Source organism: Mchenga conophoros, linkage group LG5 (assembly GCF_057382185.1).
Source record: "Mchenga conophoros isolate Kocher_MC1m ecotype Shallow Benthic linkage group LG5, M_conophoros_male_GT1.1, whole genome shotgun sequence".
In the NCBI taxonomy this organism is placed as follows: domain Eukaryota; kingdom Metazoa; phylum Chordata; class Actinopteri; order Cichliformes; family Cichlidae; genus Mchenga; species Mchenga conophoros.
The window spans coordinates 27,478,629-27,495,380 of NC_140530.1; positions in this window are offsets into that span (position 1 = coordinate 27,478,629).

Here is a 16,752-nt window from a genome sequence, read left to right on the forward strand (position 1 = left end):
TCACTCACCCTAGGCGGTTGTTTAAGCTGAATCCCAGGCTCCTGCTGGAGCTGTGAGTGCTGGCTGCGTGTTCGCTGCCTCCCTGTTGAAGAGGGAGCGGCGCTGGCGGAATGTGACAAGGGAGGACTCTGCTGTGGCTGCTCCTGCTGTGATGTGGAAATGCTGGGTGAGTCAGGTGGCACGATAATAATCCCTAACATCTTGTAAAAGGCTTGTGCAGGCGTGAGCTGATTGCTTGCAGGCTCGTAGTAATCCTCCCGGGACCGGCTGGAGCGTTTTCTGCGAGACCTGGGCGTCCGCGGGGAGGAAGCAGACGAGTGGGCCGAAGGGTAGGCTGCCAGCGAGGAACGGCAGCACGGAGGCCCTCCAAGCGCTAGCCGAGTCCCGTCAAAACGGGAGCTGCGCTTCCACGGTGAGTCCGCTGGATCCATTACTGGTCGCGTCGTTCTGTCAGGGCTCTGTGTGCGGGCAGGCAGAGATGAGGATCCAAATGCAGGACTCGAACACAGAATTGAAACTCAAAAAAACCTCAGCTTTATTGCTGGCAGAAAAACAAACATGGAGTGAGGATGGAACACTGAGACCAAGGACACACAGGCATAATTCTGAGGGTACGACGCGACACTGAGCATGGGAAAACACAGGGCTTATATACACAGGGTAGTAACGGGGGAATCGGCAACAGGAGGGAGACACAGCTGGGAGAGATCAGGGCTAACGAGACGGGGGAGCTAAGCTGCACACACTAACATAAGACAAAGACTTTCACAATAAAACAGGAAACATGAATTACTAAACAAGCATGCAGACTTTACACTGAGAGACAGACAGAATGACACATGGAATCTGAACTAAACTAAACGTGAGATATAACTGAGAACAAATCCTTAAGCACGGATAAACAGAAACAAGAAATAATAATCATCATCATCACTACGAGAAGAAAACAATCCATGAAGCAGAAATAAACCAAAACATAATAAACTCAAAATACTGGGTCCAACGGACCCAGAACCGTGACATAAACCGATCCAAGAAAAAGCTCAAAGCTTTACAACAACAAGGAGGGGGATATGTGCAGGCTCACACAGTTAAGATCTAGATAATCAGATTGATAACCTCTTTGAGGGCAGGCCTCATTCAGGATTATTTGCGTGCCATGTCTCCTCCTTATATGTCTGCCTAAGAATATTAAACAAAGCTAAACTAACCAATCTAAAAGAATGTCCCAGCGCATGAAGAGTTAATGAGTCCTTTCAAGTGCTCACAATGGACACTCAATGCAAGAAAGTGAACTGAACTTCCCGTGAAACAGTCTTGGAGAAATGTTGATACTTGACCAAGGCACTCATTTATCCACCCATCCATCCATCCATCCATCCATCCATCCACCCATCCATCCATCCATCCATCCATCCATCCATTCTCTCCCGCTTATCTTTTTTTGCTTATCCTTATAGCTCAAGTGACTACTAAAGCCTTTTTGTTTGTGGTGGTTTTTTTGAGAGAAGATAAAAAACTCAAATTATACGTTTTCAAAATGTATTAAACGGATGACGGTTCAAGTTAACACGGCGTCATGGATCTTCCTCTGTCCATCAAACCAGACAAAGGGTGCCACAAAGGGTGAGTTTTTATATGATGGTACGAACATGATAGGACTGGTTAAAAAGTTTGGGAGGAGCCGCAGCTTAGGCTTGGCTCTCCCGTATTTACTTCACTTGGTCTGGCTCCTAGCTCATCTTCCATCTTCACTCTAGTCTTCCTGTGAAGAGAAAAAGATAAAAAACTCCCTACTTACACACACCAGTACACCCTATGGTACACTGTACAGGCTCCACTACAGGCTTGTGTTGTGGGTTTATATACTGCCTATTTAACAAAATGTTTCTTACTTTTGCACGAAGAGAGCAAGCTGAACCAGAGTTAAATTTCTTGTTTGTCTGATTCAGATCTCCATAAATCGTGTTCACATCTTCCAAATAATCTATCCTTGCACTTTTAGCTCGATTCATAAACATAAATCACTTTCTCAAGCACATTAGACAAAATGATGGCCAAATATGTGGACAGAGGGAGGAGATTCTGAAGAACGGAAAAAGATGAAGGGACACAGTCAGAGATAGAGAGGGGAAGAAGCAGCAGTAATTGTGAGTCTCAGTTCTAGTTTCTATATAAATGCTGTCTGAGGCCGCGCCCCACTTTTTCTCCAAACTAGGCTAAAACGTCCTAAAAGGAATTGACTGCTGCACTTCATGAGGTCATCCTGGCACACACATACTCATGTTTACTTCAAGACTTCTAAGAATCTTTACTGACAACCCAACTTAAAGTTCAGTGTAACCTGACTTAGATTTGTTTGAGGAATAACTGCTTTTCTTTCCAAATTAATATATGATGAACGTAACCTGGCTACATAATTGAAATGCTTGATAGTGTAATTATATCTCAAATAGCTAATATTTGTATACACAGAAATAAAACCAAAGGGGACACTACCTAATGAGCACTTTTGATACTTTAATGTGTTGTTTTTTAAAAGTTTTTATTATCATTACTAGTGTTTCTGCAGTGTGGTTCATTTTATGGTTACACTCATCACTGACAAGCACATAGAAACAAACAAGCGACAAGTCAGAATATTAATATTTGTTCTCTATCATTCTTTATTCTTGTATCCTTTCATGTACATTATTTACAATGGTGAATGTTTATTTCAATTTCACACAGCCAAAATTGCAAAACATAGTGTTTAACCCTTGAGCAAGGCTTCAGGCAATGGTTTTTGCTCCTAGACCTGTACGTTGAGAGAGGAGAGGATATCTCTGTTATATTTGTGTTTATATGGTGCAGCCGGAGAGAGATTTTAAAGGAAGACGAGCTAAAACATTTTGTTTCAGACACAGGCTAAACTGACGGTCTGCATCAAGGCTCAGTACAAGATACAATAAAGATGTTTTAAAAACTCTGAATCATGCAAACCTACTTTAGTAGAGTCCATGAAAAACATATGAATCTGGAAATTTACATAATATAATTTTGTCCCTATTTGAATCAAGAATCTAAGGACATAGGATATTGTAAAGATTTAAAACCCTCTCGAGGTAAATGTATGATATTCAGCCATATAAAAAAAAAAGATTTTTCCCAGTGATAAACCATTTACTGTGTCCTTAGGAGTCTTCAGCTGTCACACCTGCATCAGTGCTAGTTTTTCTAGTATGACTGTTAAAAGCATATGGAGTTTATTCCATAAGATATAACTTTGCATTAAAGTCCATTCTGACACCTCAAACAAAATAACAGCATATTCAGGAGCACAACTCGGTTAAAACTTTTGAATATCTGCGTGAAGGCATGTAAACTGCAGCGTACCTCACAGAGTAATCCATCTCAGAGAGAAGCCGCCTGCAGGCACAAAAGATTTTAATGGGCTAGAGCTGCTTGTCCAAAATTAGAAATACCTCATGATCAAAATCCTGAGGCAGCAGTTCCACAGACTGCAACCTTTTGTTTAGACTGAAAAATATCCAGTTTGCACAGTACTGAGGTACTTGTACTTTAGGTATTTCCTTAGCTGCAAATTTATACTTATGTATGATACTATTTTACTTGAAAATTATTTCAAGGTGTTAAAATAAACTAGACGACTGAGTTTCCATAATTCCTTAATGCTGAATCATTTAAAGAATTCAGACAAAGTATAGGATTTGTTTAATACTGTACTTGTTGTGTCCTTGTCCAGGACATATATTGTGACAATGCTTCACTCCAGGACACATTAGGTAACAGGTCAAATGATGCATAGTCTGGCTGTCTTCTATCAGCATTACATAACTTGTACATGTGGACTACAGCAAAGATCAAAGATTTAAACAAATAATGACAACAGCATCGAAGCGAGGACAACCGGAGACATAATTCAAGTCTTATCGCCACTGCCACATCTCACAAATCACACTGGAATGAAAAGCATTACCACAAGAACACAGGAGAGCAGAGAGAAGAGCTATGAGACGAATGCATCCTACAACATCTGCAACATCTAACCTTTACGATGAAAATGTCACGCCAACAAACGACAACGACCTGCGAGTTATTTGTGGTGTGGTGCCGAAGCCACCTGCACTGTTTCACCCACTGGGGGATGATTCTCCTCTGCAGAGATCATGTTTTATATTCACAAAGAAGCACTGACATAAAGGAGCGGTGGATACTAGAGAGCGACTTCAGAGAAGTGTTAAAACCTGAGCTCGATGCTTTGCAAAAATGTAAAAGATTTTACGATTAAAGGGATTATCTGAGGATAAGAAACTGGAAGTTGCCCGGTGGGAGACAAGGCCCTTGAGTAACTTGTGCAAGCTCTTGCTATGAACTATGATTAAACTTAAAACTTAATGTTTGTGTTAATAAGTGCATGTCAAATGTTCAGTGGTGTCATCACCTTTAGATCAGGTGGACCTCGTCCCCGCCAACCTGACAGCCCGGGAATTGAAGCTTTGTAAAATATTTTTTAAAGCTGTAAGATGATGTATGTTAACCCAAGCCGTGGCCTTTTGTCAACCCTTGCTAATTAGTGTCAGCGACTACACCAAACCACCAGTTAGTAATAACAAAGCCCTCAACTACCTCCTATCTTTCCCCTTTTGCTCTTTTGAAGCTTTTGTTTCAGGAAAGGGTTTATTCTGCCTTGTTTGTCAATTAAAATATTTAAACAGACAGTAAGAATGAGTGAGTATTTTTGGTTTTTATTCAGCAAATGTAGTTTTACAAAACTCAGTGACACAAAGGTGGTGAGAGAGATTTCTGTTTATGATTCTTTGCTGAATCTTTTGGCTCTCAGCCTGTCCGCGGTGAAAGCAAATTCTTTGACTAAGCCAGAGTAGGAGGAATATTGTATCCTGAAAGGATGATGGTGATGAATTATTTAGGTGTAAGCTTTCTATACTTAAGTGAAGTGGAGAGAAAAACTTCTAAAATTAATAAATCTATCTGAACTTATTCTTTAAGCTTCTGTGGGACGAAATTTTAACATCAGCTTCGTGGGTACAAGATTTACCAAGTTTATGATCTTTGTTTTTTTAAATTTTTCACATTTTGATGATTCAAATGGTAAATGGCCTTTATTTATATAGCGCTTTTAATAGTCCCTAAGGATCCCAAAGTGCTTTACATATGCAGTCATCCACCCATTCACACACACATTCTCACACTGGTGATGGCAAGCTACATTGTAGCCACAGCCACCCTGGGGAGCACTGACAGAGGCGAGGCTGCCGGACACTGGCGCCACCGGGCCCTCTGACCACCACCAGTAGGCAACGGGTGAAGTGTCTTGCCCAAGGACACAACGACCGAGACTGTCCGAGCCGGGGCTCAAACCGGCAACCTTCCGATTACAAGGCGAACTCCTAACTCTTGAGCCACAATCGCCCCGAATGCTTTGGTTTAACACTAAAGTGAAAATCTGATAGGTGTTTAGTCATTTTGAAACACAATCACAAATGAGAACCTAACAAAAGTCAAAAAGGATGATAAAGCAGGCTATGCTTTAGGTCAGGCCAACTTTGTGCTTGACAAGTTAGCTTTGGGTACCTGTACCTTCCATTTCCAAAAGATGTCGGTGTAAACGATCCCTGAGATGTAAAACCTAAACAAATAATGTAATAATTTTCTTAATCCCCTTGAATTAAACTGAAAGTCTGCACTTCAATCACAGCTTAATTGCTTGATTTGAAATCCACTGTGGGGGTATCTGGAAGCAAAACTACAAAAAATAATAATGCATAATTTACTGGAAACATATGGAACTAATTATATACAGCCTATGGTCTGTACTGATAGATCTTACAGTAGCTATACTGCTACCATGACTAAAATTAGACAGACAGTAAGCAGTCAAACATCGTTAAAGGCTGGAATGCCATGATGGTTCATCATACACTCTGGCAGGGAACTAAGTGACTGACAGGAATGAGGGACAGGTGTGCTGTCTGGCTAAAATGCAGTGAATGGGGAATGATGGAATAACTGGGCCTGAAATTACAGAAAATATTAGAAACAGGCATGCATGGGAGATGGACCAAAACATGTAGAAACGTTACGATGGAGCCGTCACCATGACAATGTCTCATTGTGATGTTAAAGGCGTCTGCGCTCTTCTTGCTCCCTCACATTCGGTACCTGAATCACACAGCTACACAGCACAGTGTGGCTCTGAGCCTCTGTAAGCTCCCAGAGATCATCAGTCATCTGCTGTCCAACCTGCTCATTCTGTGCTTCACACAGATTCATCCCGCAGCCCTGTGTGCAAGCGCCTGTGTGTTTGGCGGGAAATACATTAAGCCGAAACCAACTTTACAGATTTATGTTGTGTTAGGGACACTAGATCACAGTAATGCTTCTAACACACACACACAAATCATGCTGCTCTGGGTCTTTCTCTGCTTTGTTTTCTCCTTTTATTGTATCTTTTGTCTACTCCACATGTCCTAACTCCACCCTGTGCCACTTCAATTCACAAAGTGTCATTGGTGCAAATGAACTTTTACAAGACACAGGTAAGTTAATCATGAAAATCAATTGATGATGTAATGTTACTGCTACGCTACTTATTGACAAAAAATAAAGGATGGTCTTTGTCATACTCCTTTCTCATGTGCTTCCTTTAGGTTTGTGCAGATGTGAACTCTTCCACTGGAAACAAATGCTTTTTCCATAATATTTTGGGTCAGTTTGACGCCGAAGTTTTCTCTCAGCACAAATCTGAGGTCTGTAAGTATGTGCAAGTGGAATTGTATTGTATGTGCAAAGGAGTGATCCAAATGAAGAAGGAAGTTGTTCACAAGGTGTGATGCTAAGTGAGACTGTGACCAATTTATAATCTGGTATGGCCAAAACTAATTATAATAACTACTTCTGGTACTTCTGTACTTCACTTTTTTAAAGTTTGCTAATTGGTTAATAACTGATAACCATCTATCAATTATTAACCATCTAACTCATAATCATCTATGAACATTAGGTGGGCGATATTATTAATAAATAATATGCAGTGTACCTATAAACATTATTTGGATGGTTATTTTTTATCAAAACTATTTGGTTAGGTTCAGGCAACGTTGCTGTTAATGGATGTTAACAACATTAATCCTGCACATTAACCATGTGAAGGCAAATGATCCTGTGACATTAGTCTTACTACTGTTACAACTGAAGAGTCAAAACACCAACACCAAAGGACATTTGGTAAAAAGAATGGGCTTACTGATCAGTAACAAAACCTTTATTAGAAAACTACCTTTAGTAGTTTAACACTTTAGTAAAAAAAAAAAACCTTTAGTAGCTATTAGGGCTCGAGGTGCAGTAGGCATCTGCAAGGCATGGTGGTCTTGGAAAATCAAAATCAGTATGGTTTTAATTCAGCATGACAGTCTTTTCCATAAGTACTCCTGACATTCTTTGGTATCATGCTCTCATCTGGTGGTGAGATAGGAGTGATCTCTTCAGGGCGCAGGCCTGGGTGGTGTAGCATAGAGGCTTTGTGCTGACCAGACAACAGGAATCCCTCTTGGGCCAACCAACAAGATCATTAAAAGAATACAAATATTACACTTGGGGTCGACTTAGCAGCAGAAATCGCTGCCAAGTTGACCCCGAGGGTAAAGAAAGATCTTTACAAATTGCGTTCCCTGGATGACTAGCTCCATCTCCCCATTAGGGTTGTTCAGATTAAAGTATATGAATGGTTGTGTGTGCCAGTGTCATTGTAAATGCAGTTGTTTCTTATCGAACATAATATAATATGTAAAACAATGCATATTTCATTTACTAATTTCGAGTGCACCTTGCGTATGTAGGGCTGCTGGACCTGGAGATCTATCATCCAGCTTGTAATCAAGCCTTAAACTGGAGGAACCTGAGCATTTTCCACTACTGCTGATTCAGCACCACTGATGTATGTCTCGCTTTCCCGGGTGAGATGTTTCGACCTCTTGATATCTGGTTGTATAAATTGTAATCACATCTTCACTTGAGTAGAAAAAAAAAATGCTTGCCCCCCCTGCCTTATAAGTTAGTAAGACATTGTGATTTTCTGTATTTTTCATTTGATGAATATAATGGCCTTCCTTCAGTTACTAAAAAAACCTGTCTGAGGTAAGTGGCACATTTCAGTCGCTTCATTTCAGTCACAGTTCTTGGCAATTCAAGACTGGCGTGTTAGTCATTAGTAGTAAAATTCCCAGTATTGGTCACATGCTGTTCTGAGTATGGATTTTGCATCAAAAGATCACTGGACAGGTCATCTGCTCCATGACATGGTAAAAGTTGAAAAAAAGGACAAGAAAAAAAGGCTTTAACAGTTTGTTTGTGTGCGTGTGTGTGCGTGTGTGTGCATGTGTGTGCGTGCTCGTGTTCCAACATAAGTGGAACAGCTGGGTAGCATCTGTGTCCTTGACAAGAAGGTATGTTCCTCTGCCCCTATAGGACCTGCTGTCCCTTTGTACCTGCAGTACAGTAGACAGACTCATTAACTGAACAAAAGGACACACACACACATATATACACAGAGAAACACACACATTGTACTCCACCTGGAACATCTGTTAATTAATGACGGTTGCACTGACATGTGAGTGGATCAGGTTGAAAACGTGCGTTGGTGAGTGCATGCCTAGACACTCTTACACACTGAGTTATCGTGTGATGTGTATTCAGATAATTTTGTACAAAATATCACTTCTCAGTGTTTGAACATTGTGCAAGTTGTCCATTTTTTGTAAGTTTCTCTCTTTTTATTTTTGCACAAAGGTGACTAAGTGACTTTGTGTGTGGATCCAGTCGGTATTTGCTGGGTTCAGGAGAGAAAATCTGTTTGTATCCTTTGCCAGCTACAGAATTAGACCAACAGACAATGCACAAGTCTGCCAAGCACCAGAGAGGCTGACACACTTTTCTGCTTCTTATCTTCACATCCCAATACTCTTTATAAACAGCATTTCTATTTCATTATGAAACAGTTTATAACAAATACATTATGCAAATAACTTGCCTACTTAATCTCTTGTATCCAAAGCAAAGTTAATTAATCAGTCTGACCAGCTCTCTTGTGCACATAAAAATGTTTCAACATGAACAGTTTTGGCTGCTATTAAAGTTGCCACCACATGAGTGGGCAGTGTCCCTTGACTTCCTAGTCAGGGCCACTCTACCCGAACACTAACACTAACTAACAGTCAAAATGTTCAGTTCCAAAATACTAAATGGGATTTCACTAACCAATGAGTGACATAAAAGACTGTAATTGTACCAGGAGCATGCTTGTTGTGTTTTGACATTCACAGAGTTACGCACCATGAATTTTGTGAATTTTCGTGGTTTATGAGGGAGAACATTTACTCACACGCTGCTCATCAAAGTTCTTTGGCTACACAAAAAGCATCAAATCTGCCCCATCTGCCAGAATAGGCTCCCTGTGACTTGGCCCTCTTCTCCAAAATAAAATTAAAGTGTCAAAGTATTGATAGAGAGAAGCAGCTGTCCCATGTCAAATCTACAAATGCAAGGAGTCATAATGAGACTTGGAGTGGTCCAAACTTAGCAGGAGGGCTAAGCAGTAAACAGTAAACTGTTTAGCAGTAAACACATAACACTTCACAAAATGTTACTGACATGATAAACTGCTTAACATGTTCCCATTACAGGTAACCAAACCTGTGAAGGGAGCGCTGATGCCACTCGCTCCACAACCTTAAAAGGACTGTTTACCAAAAGAAGACTTATCTTTAGACTTCCTTGCTGTTGCACATTTTACTCACCAGGCTGAATTTTTAGCTCTGATAAAGTCTGTTGGTATTTAATGTTTGCCAAATATACAAAAGAAAAAAGCGCATCCTGTCACGTACCAACAAAGCAAACAAACGGTGCTCTCTTTCTCTACTCCATCTGTGCCTGCGTCTCCTCTGTCTCCTATTGACTGAAAAGAGGCAACACACAATCTTGCTATTTTTTTTAATGTCTCTCTCACACATTTTTTACAACAGCCATGTTTGCGCATCATAGCCTTTGATGGCGTCTCAGTGATGTCAGACATTCGATGTGTGGGCCGTTACAAGCTGCCACATTGGAGGTGTCATGTTTGCTTGCTGTTATGTTTTCACCCTCTTTAGAGGATCAGATGAGCTCAGAGTGAAAATAATAATGACCTAACAGGAAATTGGCAGATTTCTTTTTGTTTCTGATCATTTAATGTGGTATGATTTATTAATTCTAATGTATTGTATCTGATCATAAATGTGAGTTAAAATATAAGAATAATTCTGCTTATTTTATGCTAAGACATTTTATTTTCATTTTTGAATAATGAGTAGCAAATTTGAATGAAAACAACAGAATTTGAATGAAAACAATGGAAGTTTAAAACAAACAACAGAATTAGAATGAAAACAACGGAATTAACATGAAAACGACGGAATTTTAATGAAAACAACAGAATTTTAACAAAAAGAGTAGAATTAGAATGAAATGAATAGAATGTACAGAACAGAGTTTGAATGAAAACAACAGAATTAGAATGAACAGAACAGAATTTGAATCAAAACAATGGAATTTGAATGAAAAAACAGAATTAGAATGAACAGAACAGAGTTTGAATGAAAACAACAGAATTAGAATGTACAGAACAGAGTTTGAATGAAAACAATGGAATTAGAATGAACAGAACAGAATTTGAATCAAAACAATGGAATTTGAATGAAAAGAACAGAATTAGAATGTACAGAACAGAGTTTGAATGAAAACAATGGAATTTGAATGAAAACACAGAATTTGAATGTACAGAACAGAATTTGAATGAAAACAACGGAATTAGAATGAAAACAACAAAATTAGAATGAACAGAACAGAATTTGAATGAAAACAATGGAATTTGAATGAAAACAACAGAATTTGAATGTACAGAACAGAGTTTGAATGAAAACAACGGAAATAGAATGTACAGAACAGAATTTGAACCAAAACAATGGAATTTGAATGAAAACAACAGAATTAGAATGAAAACAATGGAATTTGAATGAAAACAACAGAATTTGAATGTACAGAACAGAGTTTGAATGAAAACAATGGAATTTGAATGAAAACACAGAATTTGAATGTACAGAACAGAGTTTGAATGAAAACAACGGAATTAGAATGAAAACAACAGAATTAGAATGAACAGAACAGAATTTGAATGAAAACAATGGAATTTGAATGAAAACAACAGAATTTGAATGTACAGAACAGAGTTTGAATGAAAACAACAGAATTAGAATGAACAGAACAGAGTTTGAATGAAAACAATGGAATTTGAATGAAAACAACAGAATTTGAATGTACAGAACAGAGTTTGAATGAAAACAACAGAATTAGAATGAAAACAACAGAATTAGAATGAACAGAACAGAGTTTGAATGAAAACAACAGAATTTGAATGAAAACAACAGAATTTGAATGTACAGAACAGAGTTTGAATGAAAACAACGGAATTAGAATGAAAACAACAGAATTAGAATGAACAGAACAGAATTTGAATGAAAACAATGGAATTTGAATGAAAACAACAGAATTTGAATGTACAGAACAGAGTTTGAATGAAAACAACGGAATTAGAATGTACAGAACAGAATTTGAACCAAAACAATGGAATTTGAATGAAAACAGAACAGAATTTGAATGAAAACAATGGAATTTGAATGAAAACAACAGAATTAGAATGAACAGAACAGAGTTTGAATGAAAACAACGGAATTAGAATGTACAGAACAGAATTTGAATGAAAACAATGGAATTTGAATGAAAACAACAGAATTAGAATGAACAGAACAGAATTTGAATGAAAACAACAGAATTTGAATGTACAGAACAGAGTTTGAATGAAAACAACGGAAATAGAATGTACAGAACAGAATTTGAACCAAAACAATGGAATTTGAATGAAAACAACAGAATTTGAATGTACAGAACAGAGTTTGAATGAAAACAACGGAAATAGAATGTACAGAACAGAATTTGAACCAAAACAATGGAATTTGAATGAAAACAACAGAATTAGAATGAAAACAATGGAATTTGAATGAAAACAACAGAATTTGAATGTACAGAACAGAGATTGAATGAAAACAACAGAATTAGAATGTACAGAACAGAGTTTGAATGAAAACAATGGAATTTGAATGAAAACACAGAATTTGAATGTACAGAACAGAGTTTGAATGAAAACAACGGAATTAGAATGAAAACAACAGAATTAGAATGAACAGAACAGAATTTGAATGAAAACAATGGAATTTGAATGAAAACAACAGAATTTGAATGTACAGAACAGAGTTTGAATGAAAACAACAGAATTAGAATGAACAGAACAGAGTTTGAATGAAAACAATGGAATTTGAATGAAAACAACAGAATTTGAATGTACAGAACAGAGTTTGAATGAAAACAACGGAATTAGAATGAAAACAACAGAATTAGAATGAACAGAACAGAGTTTGAATGAAAACAACAGAATTAGAATGAACAGAACAGAATTTAAATTAAAACAACAGAATTAGAATGTACAGAACAGAGTTTGAATGAAAACAACAGAATTAGAATGTACAGAACAGAGTTTGAATGAAAACAATGGAATTTGAATGAAAACACAGAATTTGAATGTACAGAACAGAGTTTGAATGAAAACAACGGAATTAGAATGAAAACAACAGAATTAGAATGAACAGAACAGAATTTGAATGAAAACAATGGAATTTGAATGAAAACAACAGAATTTGAATGTACAGAACAGAGTTTGAATGAAAACAACGGAATTAGAATGTACAGAACAGAATTTGAACCAAAACAATGGAATTAGAATGAACAGAACAGAATTTGAATGAAAACAATGGAATTTGAATGAAAACAACAGAATTTGAATGTACAGAACAGAGTTTGAATGAAAACAACGGAATTAGAATGTACAGAACAGAATTTGAATGAAAACAATGGAATTTGAATGAAAACAACAGAATTAGAATGAACAGAACAGAATTTGAATGAAAACAATGGAATTAGAATGAAAACAATGGAAGTTTAAAACAAACAACAGAATTAGAATGAAAACAACGGAATTAGAATGTACAGAACAGAATTTGAACCAAAACAATGGAATTTGAATGAAAACAACAGAATTAGAATGTACAGAAAAGAGTTTGAATGAAAACAACAGAAATAGAATGTACAGAACAGAATTTGAATCAAAACAATGGAATTTGAATGAAAACAACAGAATTAGAATGTACAGAACAGATTTTGAATGAAAACAACAGAATTAGAATGAACAGAACAGAGTTTGAATGAAAACAACAGAATTAGAATGAACAGAACAGAGTTTGAATGAAAACAATGGAATTTGAATGAAAACAACAGAATTTGAATGTACAGAACAGAGTTTGAATGAAAACACCGGAATTAGAATGAAAACAACAGAATTAGAATGAACAGAACAGAGTTTGAATGAAAACAACAGAATTAGAATGAAAACAACAGAATTAGAATGAACAGAACAGAATTTGAATGAAAACAATGGAATTTGAATGAAAACAACAGAATTTGAATGTACAGAACAGAGTTTGAATGAAAACAACGGAATTAGAATGTACAGAACAGAATTTGAACCAAAACAATGGAATTTGAATGAAAACAGAACAGAATTTGAATGAAAACAACAGAATTTGAATGTACAGAACAGAGTTTGAATGAAAACAACGGAATTAGAATGTACAGAACAGAATTTGAATGAAAACAATGGAATTTGAATGAAAACAACAGAATTAGATGAACAGAACAGAATTTGAATGAAAACAATGGAATTTGAATGAAAACAACAGAATTTGAATGAAAACAATGGAATTTGAATGAAAAGAACAGAATTAGAATGAACAGAACAGAGTTTGAATGAAAACAACAGAATTAGAATGTACAGAACAGAATTTGAATGAAAACAATGGAATTTGAATGAAAACAACAGAATTAGAATGAACAGAACAGAGTTTGAATGAAAACAACAAAATTAGAATGTACAGAACAGAATTTGAATCAAAACAATGGAATTTGAATGAAAACAACAGAATTAGAATGTACAGAAAAGAGTTTGAATGAAAACAACAGAAATAGAATGTACAGAACAGAATTTGAATCAAAACAATGGAATTTGAATGAAAACAACAGAATTAGAATGAACAGAACAGAATTTAAATTAAAACAACAGAATTAGAATGTACAGAACAGAGTTTGAATGAAAACAACAGAATTAGAATGTACAGAACAGAGTTTGAATGAAAACAATGGAATTTGAATGAAAACACAGAATTTGAATGTACAGAACAGAGTTTGAATGAAAACAACGGAATTAGAATGAAAACAACAGAATTAGAATGTACAGAACAGAATTTGAACCAAAACAATGGAATTTGAATGAAAACAACAGAATTAGAATGAAAACAATGGAATTTGAATGAAAACAACAGAATTTGAATGTACAGAACAGAGTTTGAATGAAAACAACGGAATTAGAATGTACAGAACAGAATTTGAATGAAAACAATGGAATTTGAATGAAAACAACAGAATTAGAATGAACAGAACAGAATTTGAATGAAAACAATGGAATTAGAATGAAAACAATGGAAGTTTAAAACAAACAACAGAATTAGAATGAAAACAACGGAATTAGAATGTACAGAACAGAATTTGAACCAAAACAATGGAATTTGAATGAAAACAACAGAATTTGAATGAAAACAATGGAAGTTTAAAACAAACAACAGAATTAGAATGAAAACAACGGAATTAGAATGTACAGAACAGAATTTGAATCAAAACAATGGAATTTGAATGAAAACAACAGAATTAGAATGAACAGAACAGAGTTTGAATGAAAACAACAGAATTAGAATGTACAGAACAGAATTTGAATCAAAACAATGGAATTTGAATGAAAACAACAGAATTAGAATGTACAGAAAAGAGTTTGAATGAAAACAACAGAAATAGAATGTACAGAACAGAATTTGAATGAAAACAATGGAATTTGAATGAAAACAACAGAATTAGAATGTACAGAACAGAGTTTGAATGAAAACAACAGAATTAGAATGAACAGAACAGAGTTTGAATGAAAACAACGGAAATAGAATGTACAGAACAGAGTTTGAATGAAAACAACGGAAATAGAATGTACAGAACAGAATTTGAACCAAAACAATGGAATTTGAATGAAAACAACAGAATTTGAATGTACAGAACAGAGTTTGAATGAAAACAACGGAAATAGAATGTACAGAACAGAATTTGAACCAAAACAATGGAATTTGAATGAAAACAACAGAATTAGAATGAAAACAATGGAATTTGAATGAAAACAACAGAATTTGAATGTACAGAACAGAGATTGAATGAAAACAACAGAATTAGAATGTACAGAACAGAGTTTGAATGAAAACAATGGAATTTGAATGAAAACACAGAATTTGAATGTACAGAACAGAGTTTGAATGAAAACAACGGAATTAGAATGAAAACAACAGAATTAGAATGAACAGAACAGAATTTGAATGAAAACAATGGAATTTGAATGAAAACAACAGAATTTGAATGTACAGAACAGAGTTTGAATGAAAACAACAGAATTAGAATGAACAGAACAGAGTTTGAATGAAAACAATGGAATTTGAATGAAAACAACAGAATTTGAATGTACAGAACAGAGTTTGAATGAAAACAACGGAATTAGAATGAAAACAACAGAATTAGAATGAACAGAACAGAGTTTGAATGAAAACAACAGAATTTGAATGAAAACAACAGAATTTGAATGTACAGAACAGAGTTTGAATGAAAACAACGGAATTAGAATGAAAACAACAGAATTAGAATGAACAGAACAGAATTTGAATGAAAACAATGGAATTTGAATGAAAACAACAGAATTTGAATGTACAGAACAGAGTTTGAATGAAAACAACAGAATTAGAATGTACAGAACAGAATTTGAACCAAAACAATGGAATTTGAATGAAAACAGAACAGAATTTGAATGAAAACAATGGAATTTGAATGAAAACAACAGAATTAGAATGAACAGAACAGAGTTTGAATGAAAACAACGGAATTAGAATGTACAGAACAGAATTTGAATGAAAACAATGGAATTTGAATGAAAACAACGGAATTAGAATGTACAGAACAGAATTTGAATGAAAACAATGGAATTTGAATGAAAACAACAGAATTAGATGAACAGAACAGAATTTGAATGAAAACAATGGAATTTGAATGAAAACAACAGAATTTGAATGAAAACAATGGAATTTGAATGAAAAGAACAGAATTAGAATGAACAGAACAGAGTTTGAATGAAAACAACAGAATTAGAATGTACAGAACAGAATTTGAATCAAAACAATGGAATTTGAATGAAAACAACAGAATTAGAATGTACAGAAAAGAGTTTGAATAAAAAAACAACGGAATTAGAATGTACAGAACAGAATTTGAATGAAAACAATGGAATTTGAATGAAAACAACGGAATTAGAATGTACAGAACAGAATTTGAATGAAAACAATGGAATTTGAATGAAAACAACAGAATTAGATGAACAGAACAGAATTTGAATGAAAACAATGGAATTTGAATGAAAACAACAGAATTTGAATGAAAACAATGGAATTTGAA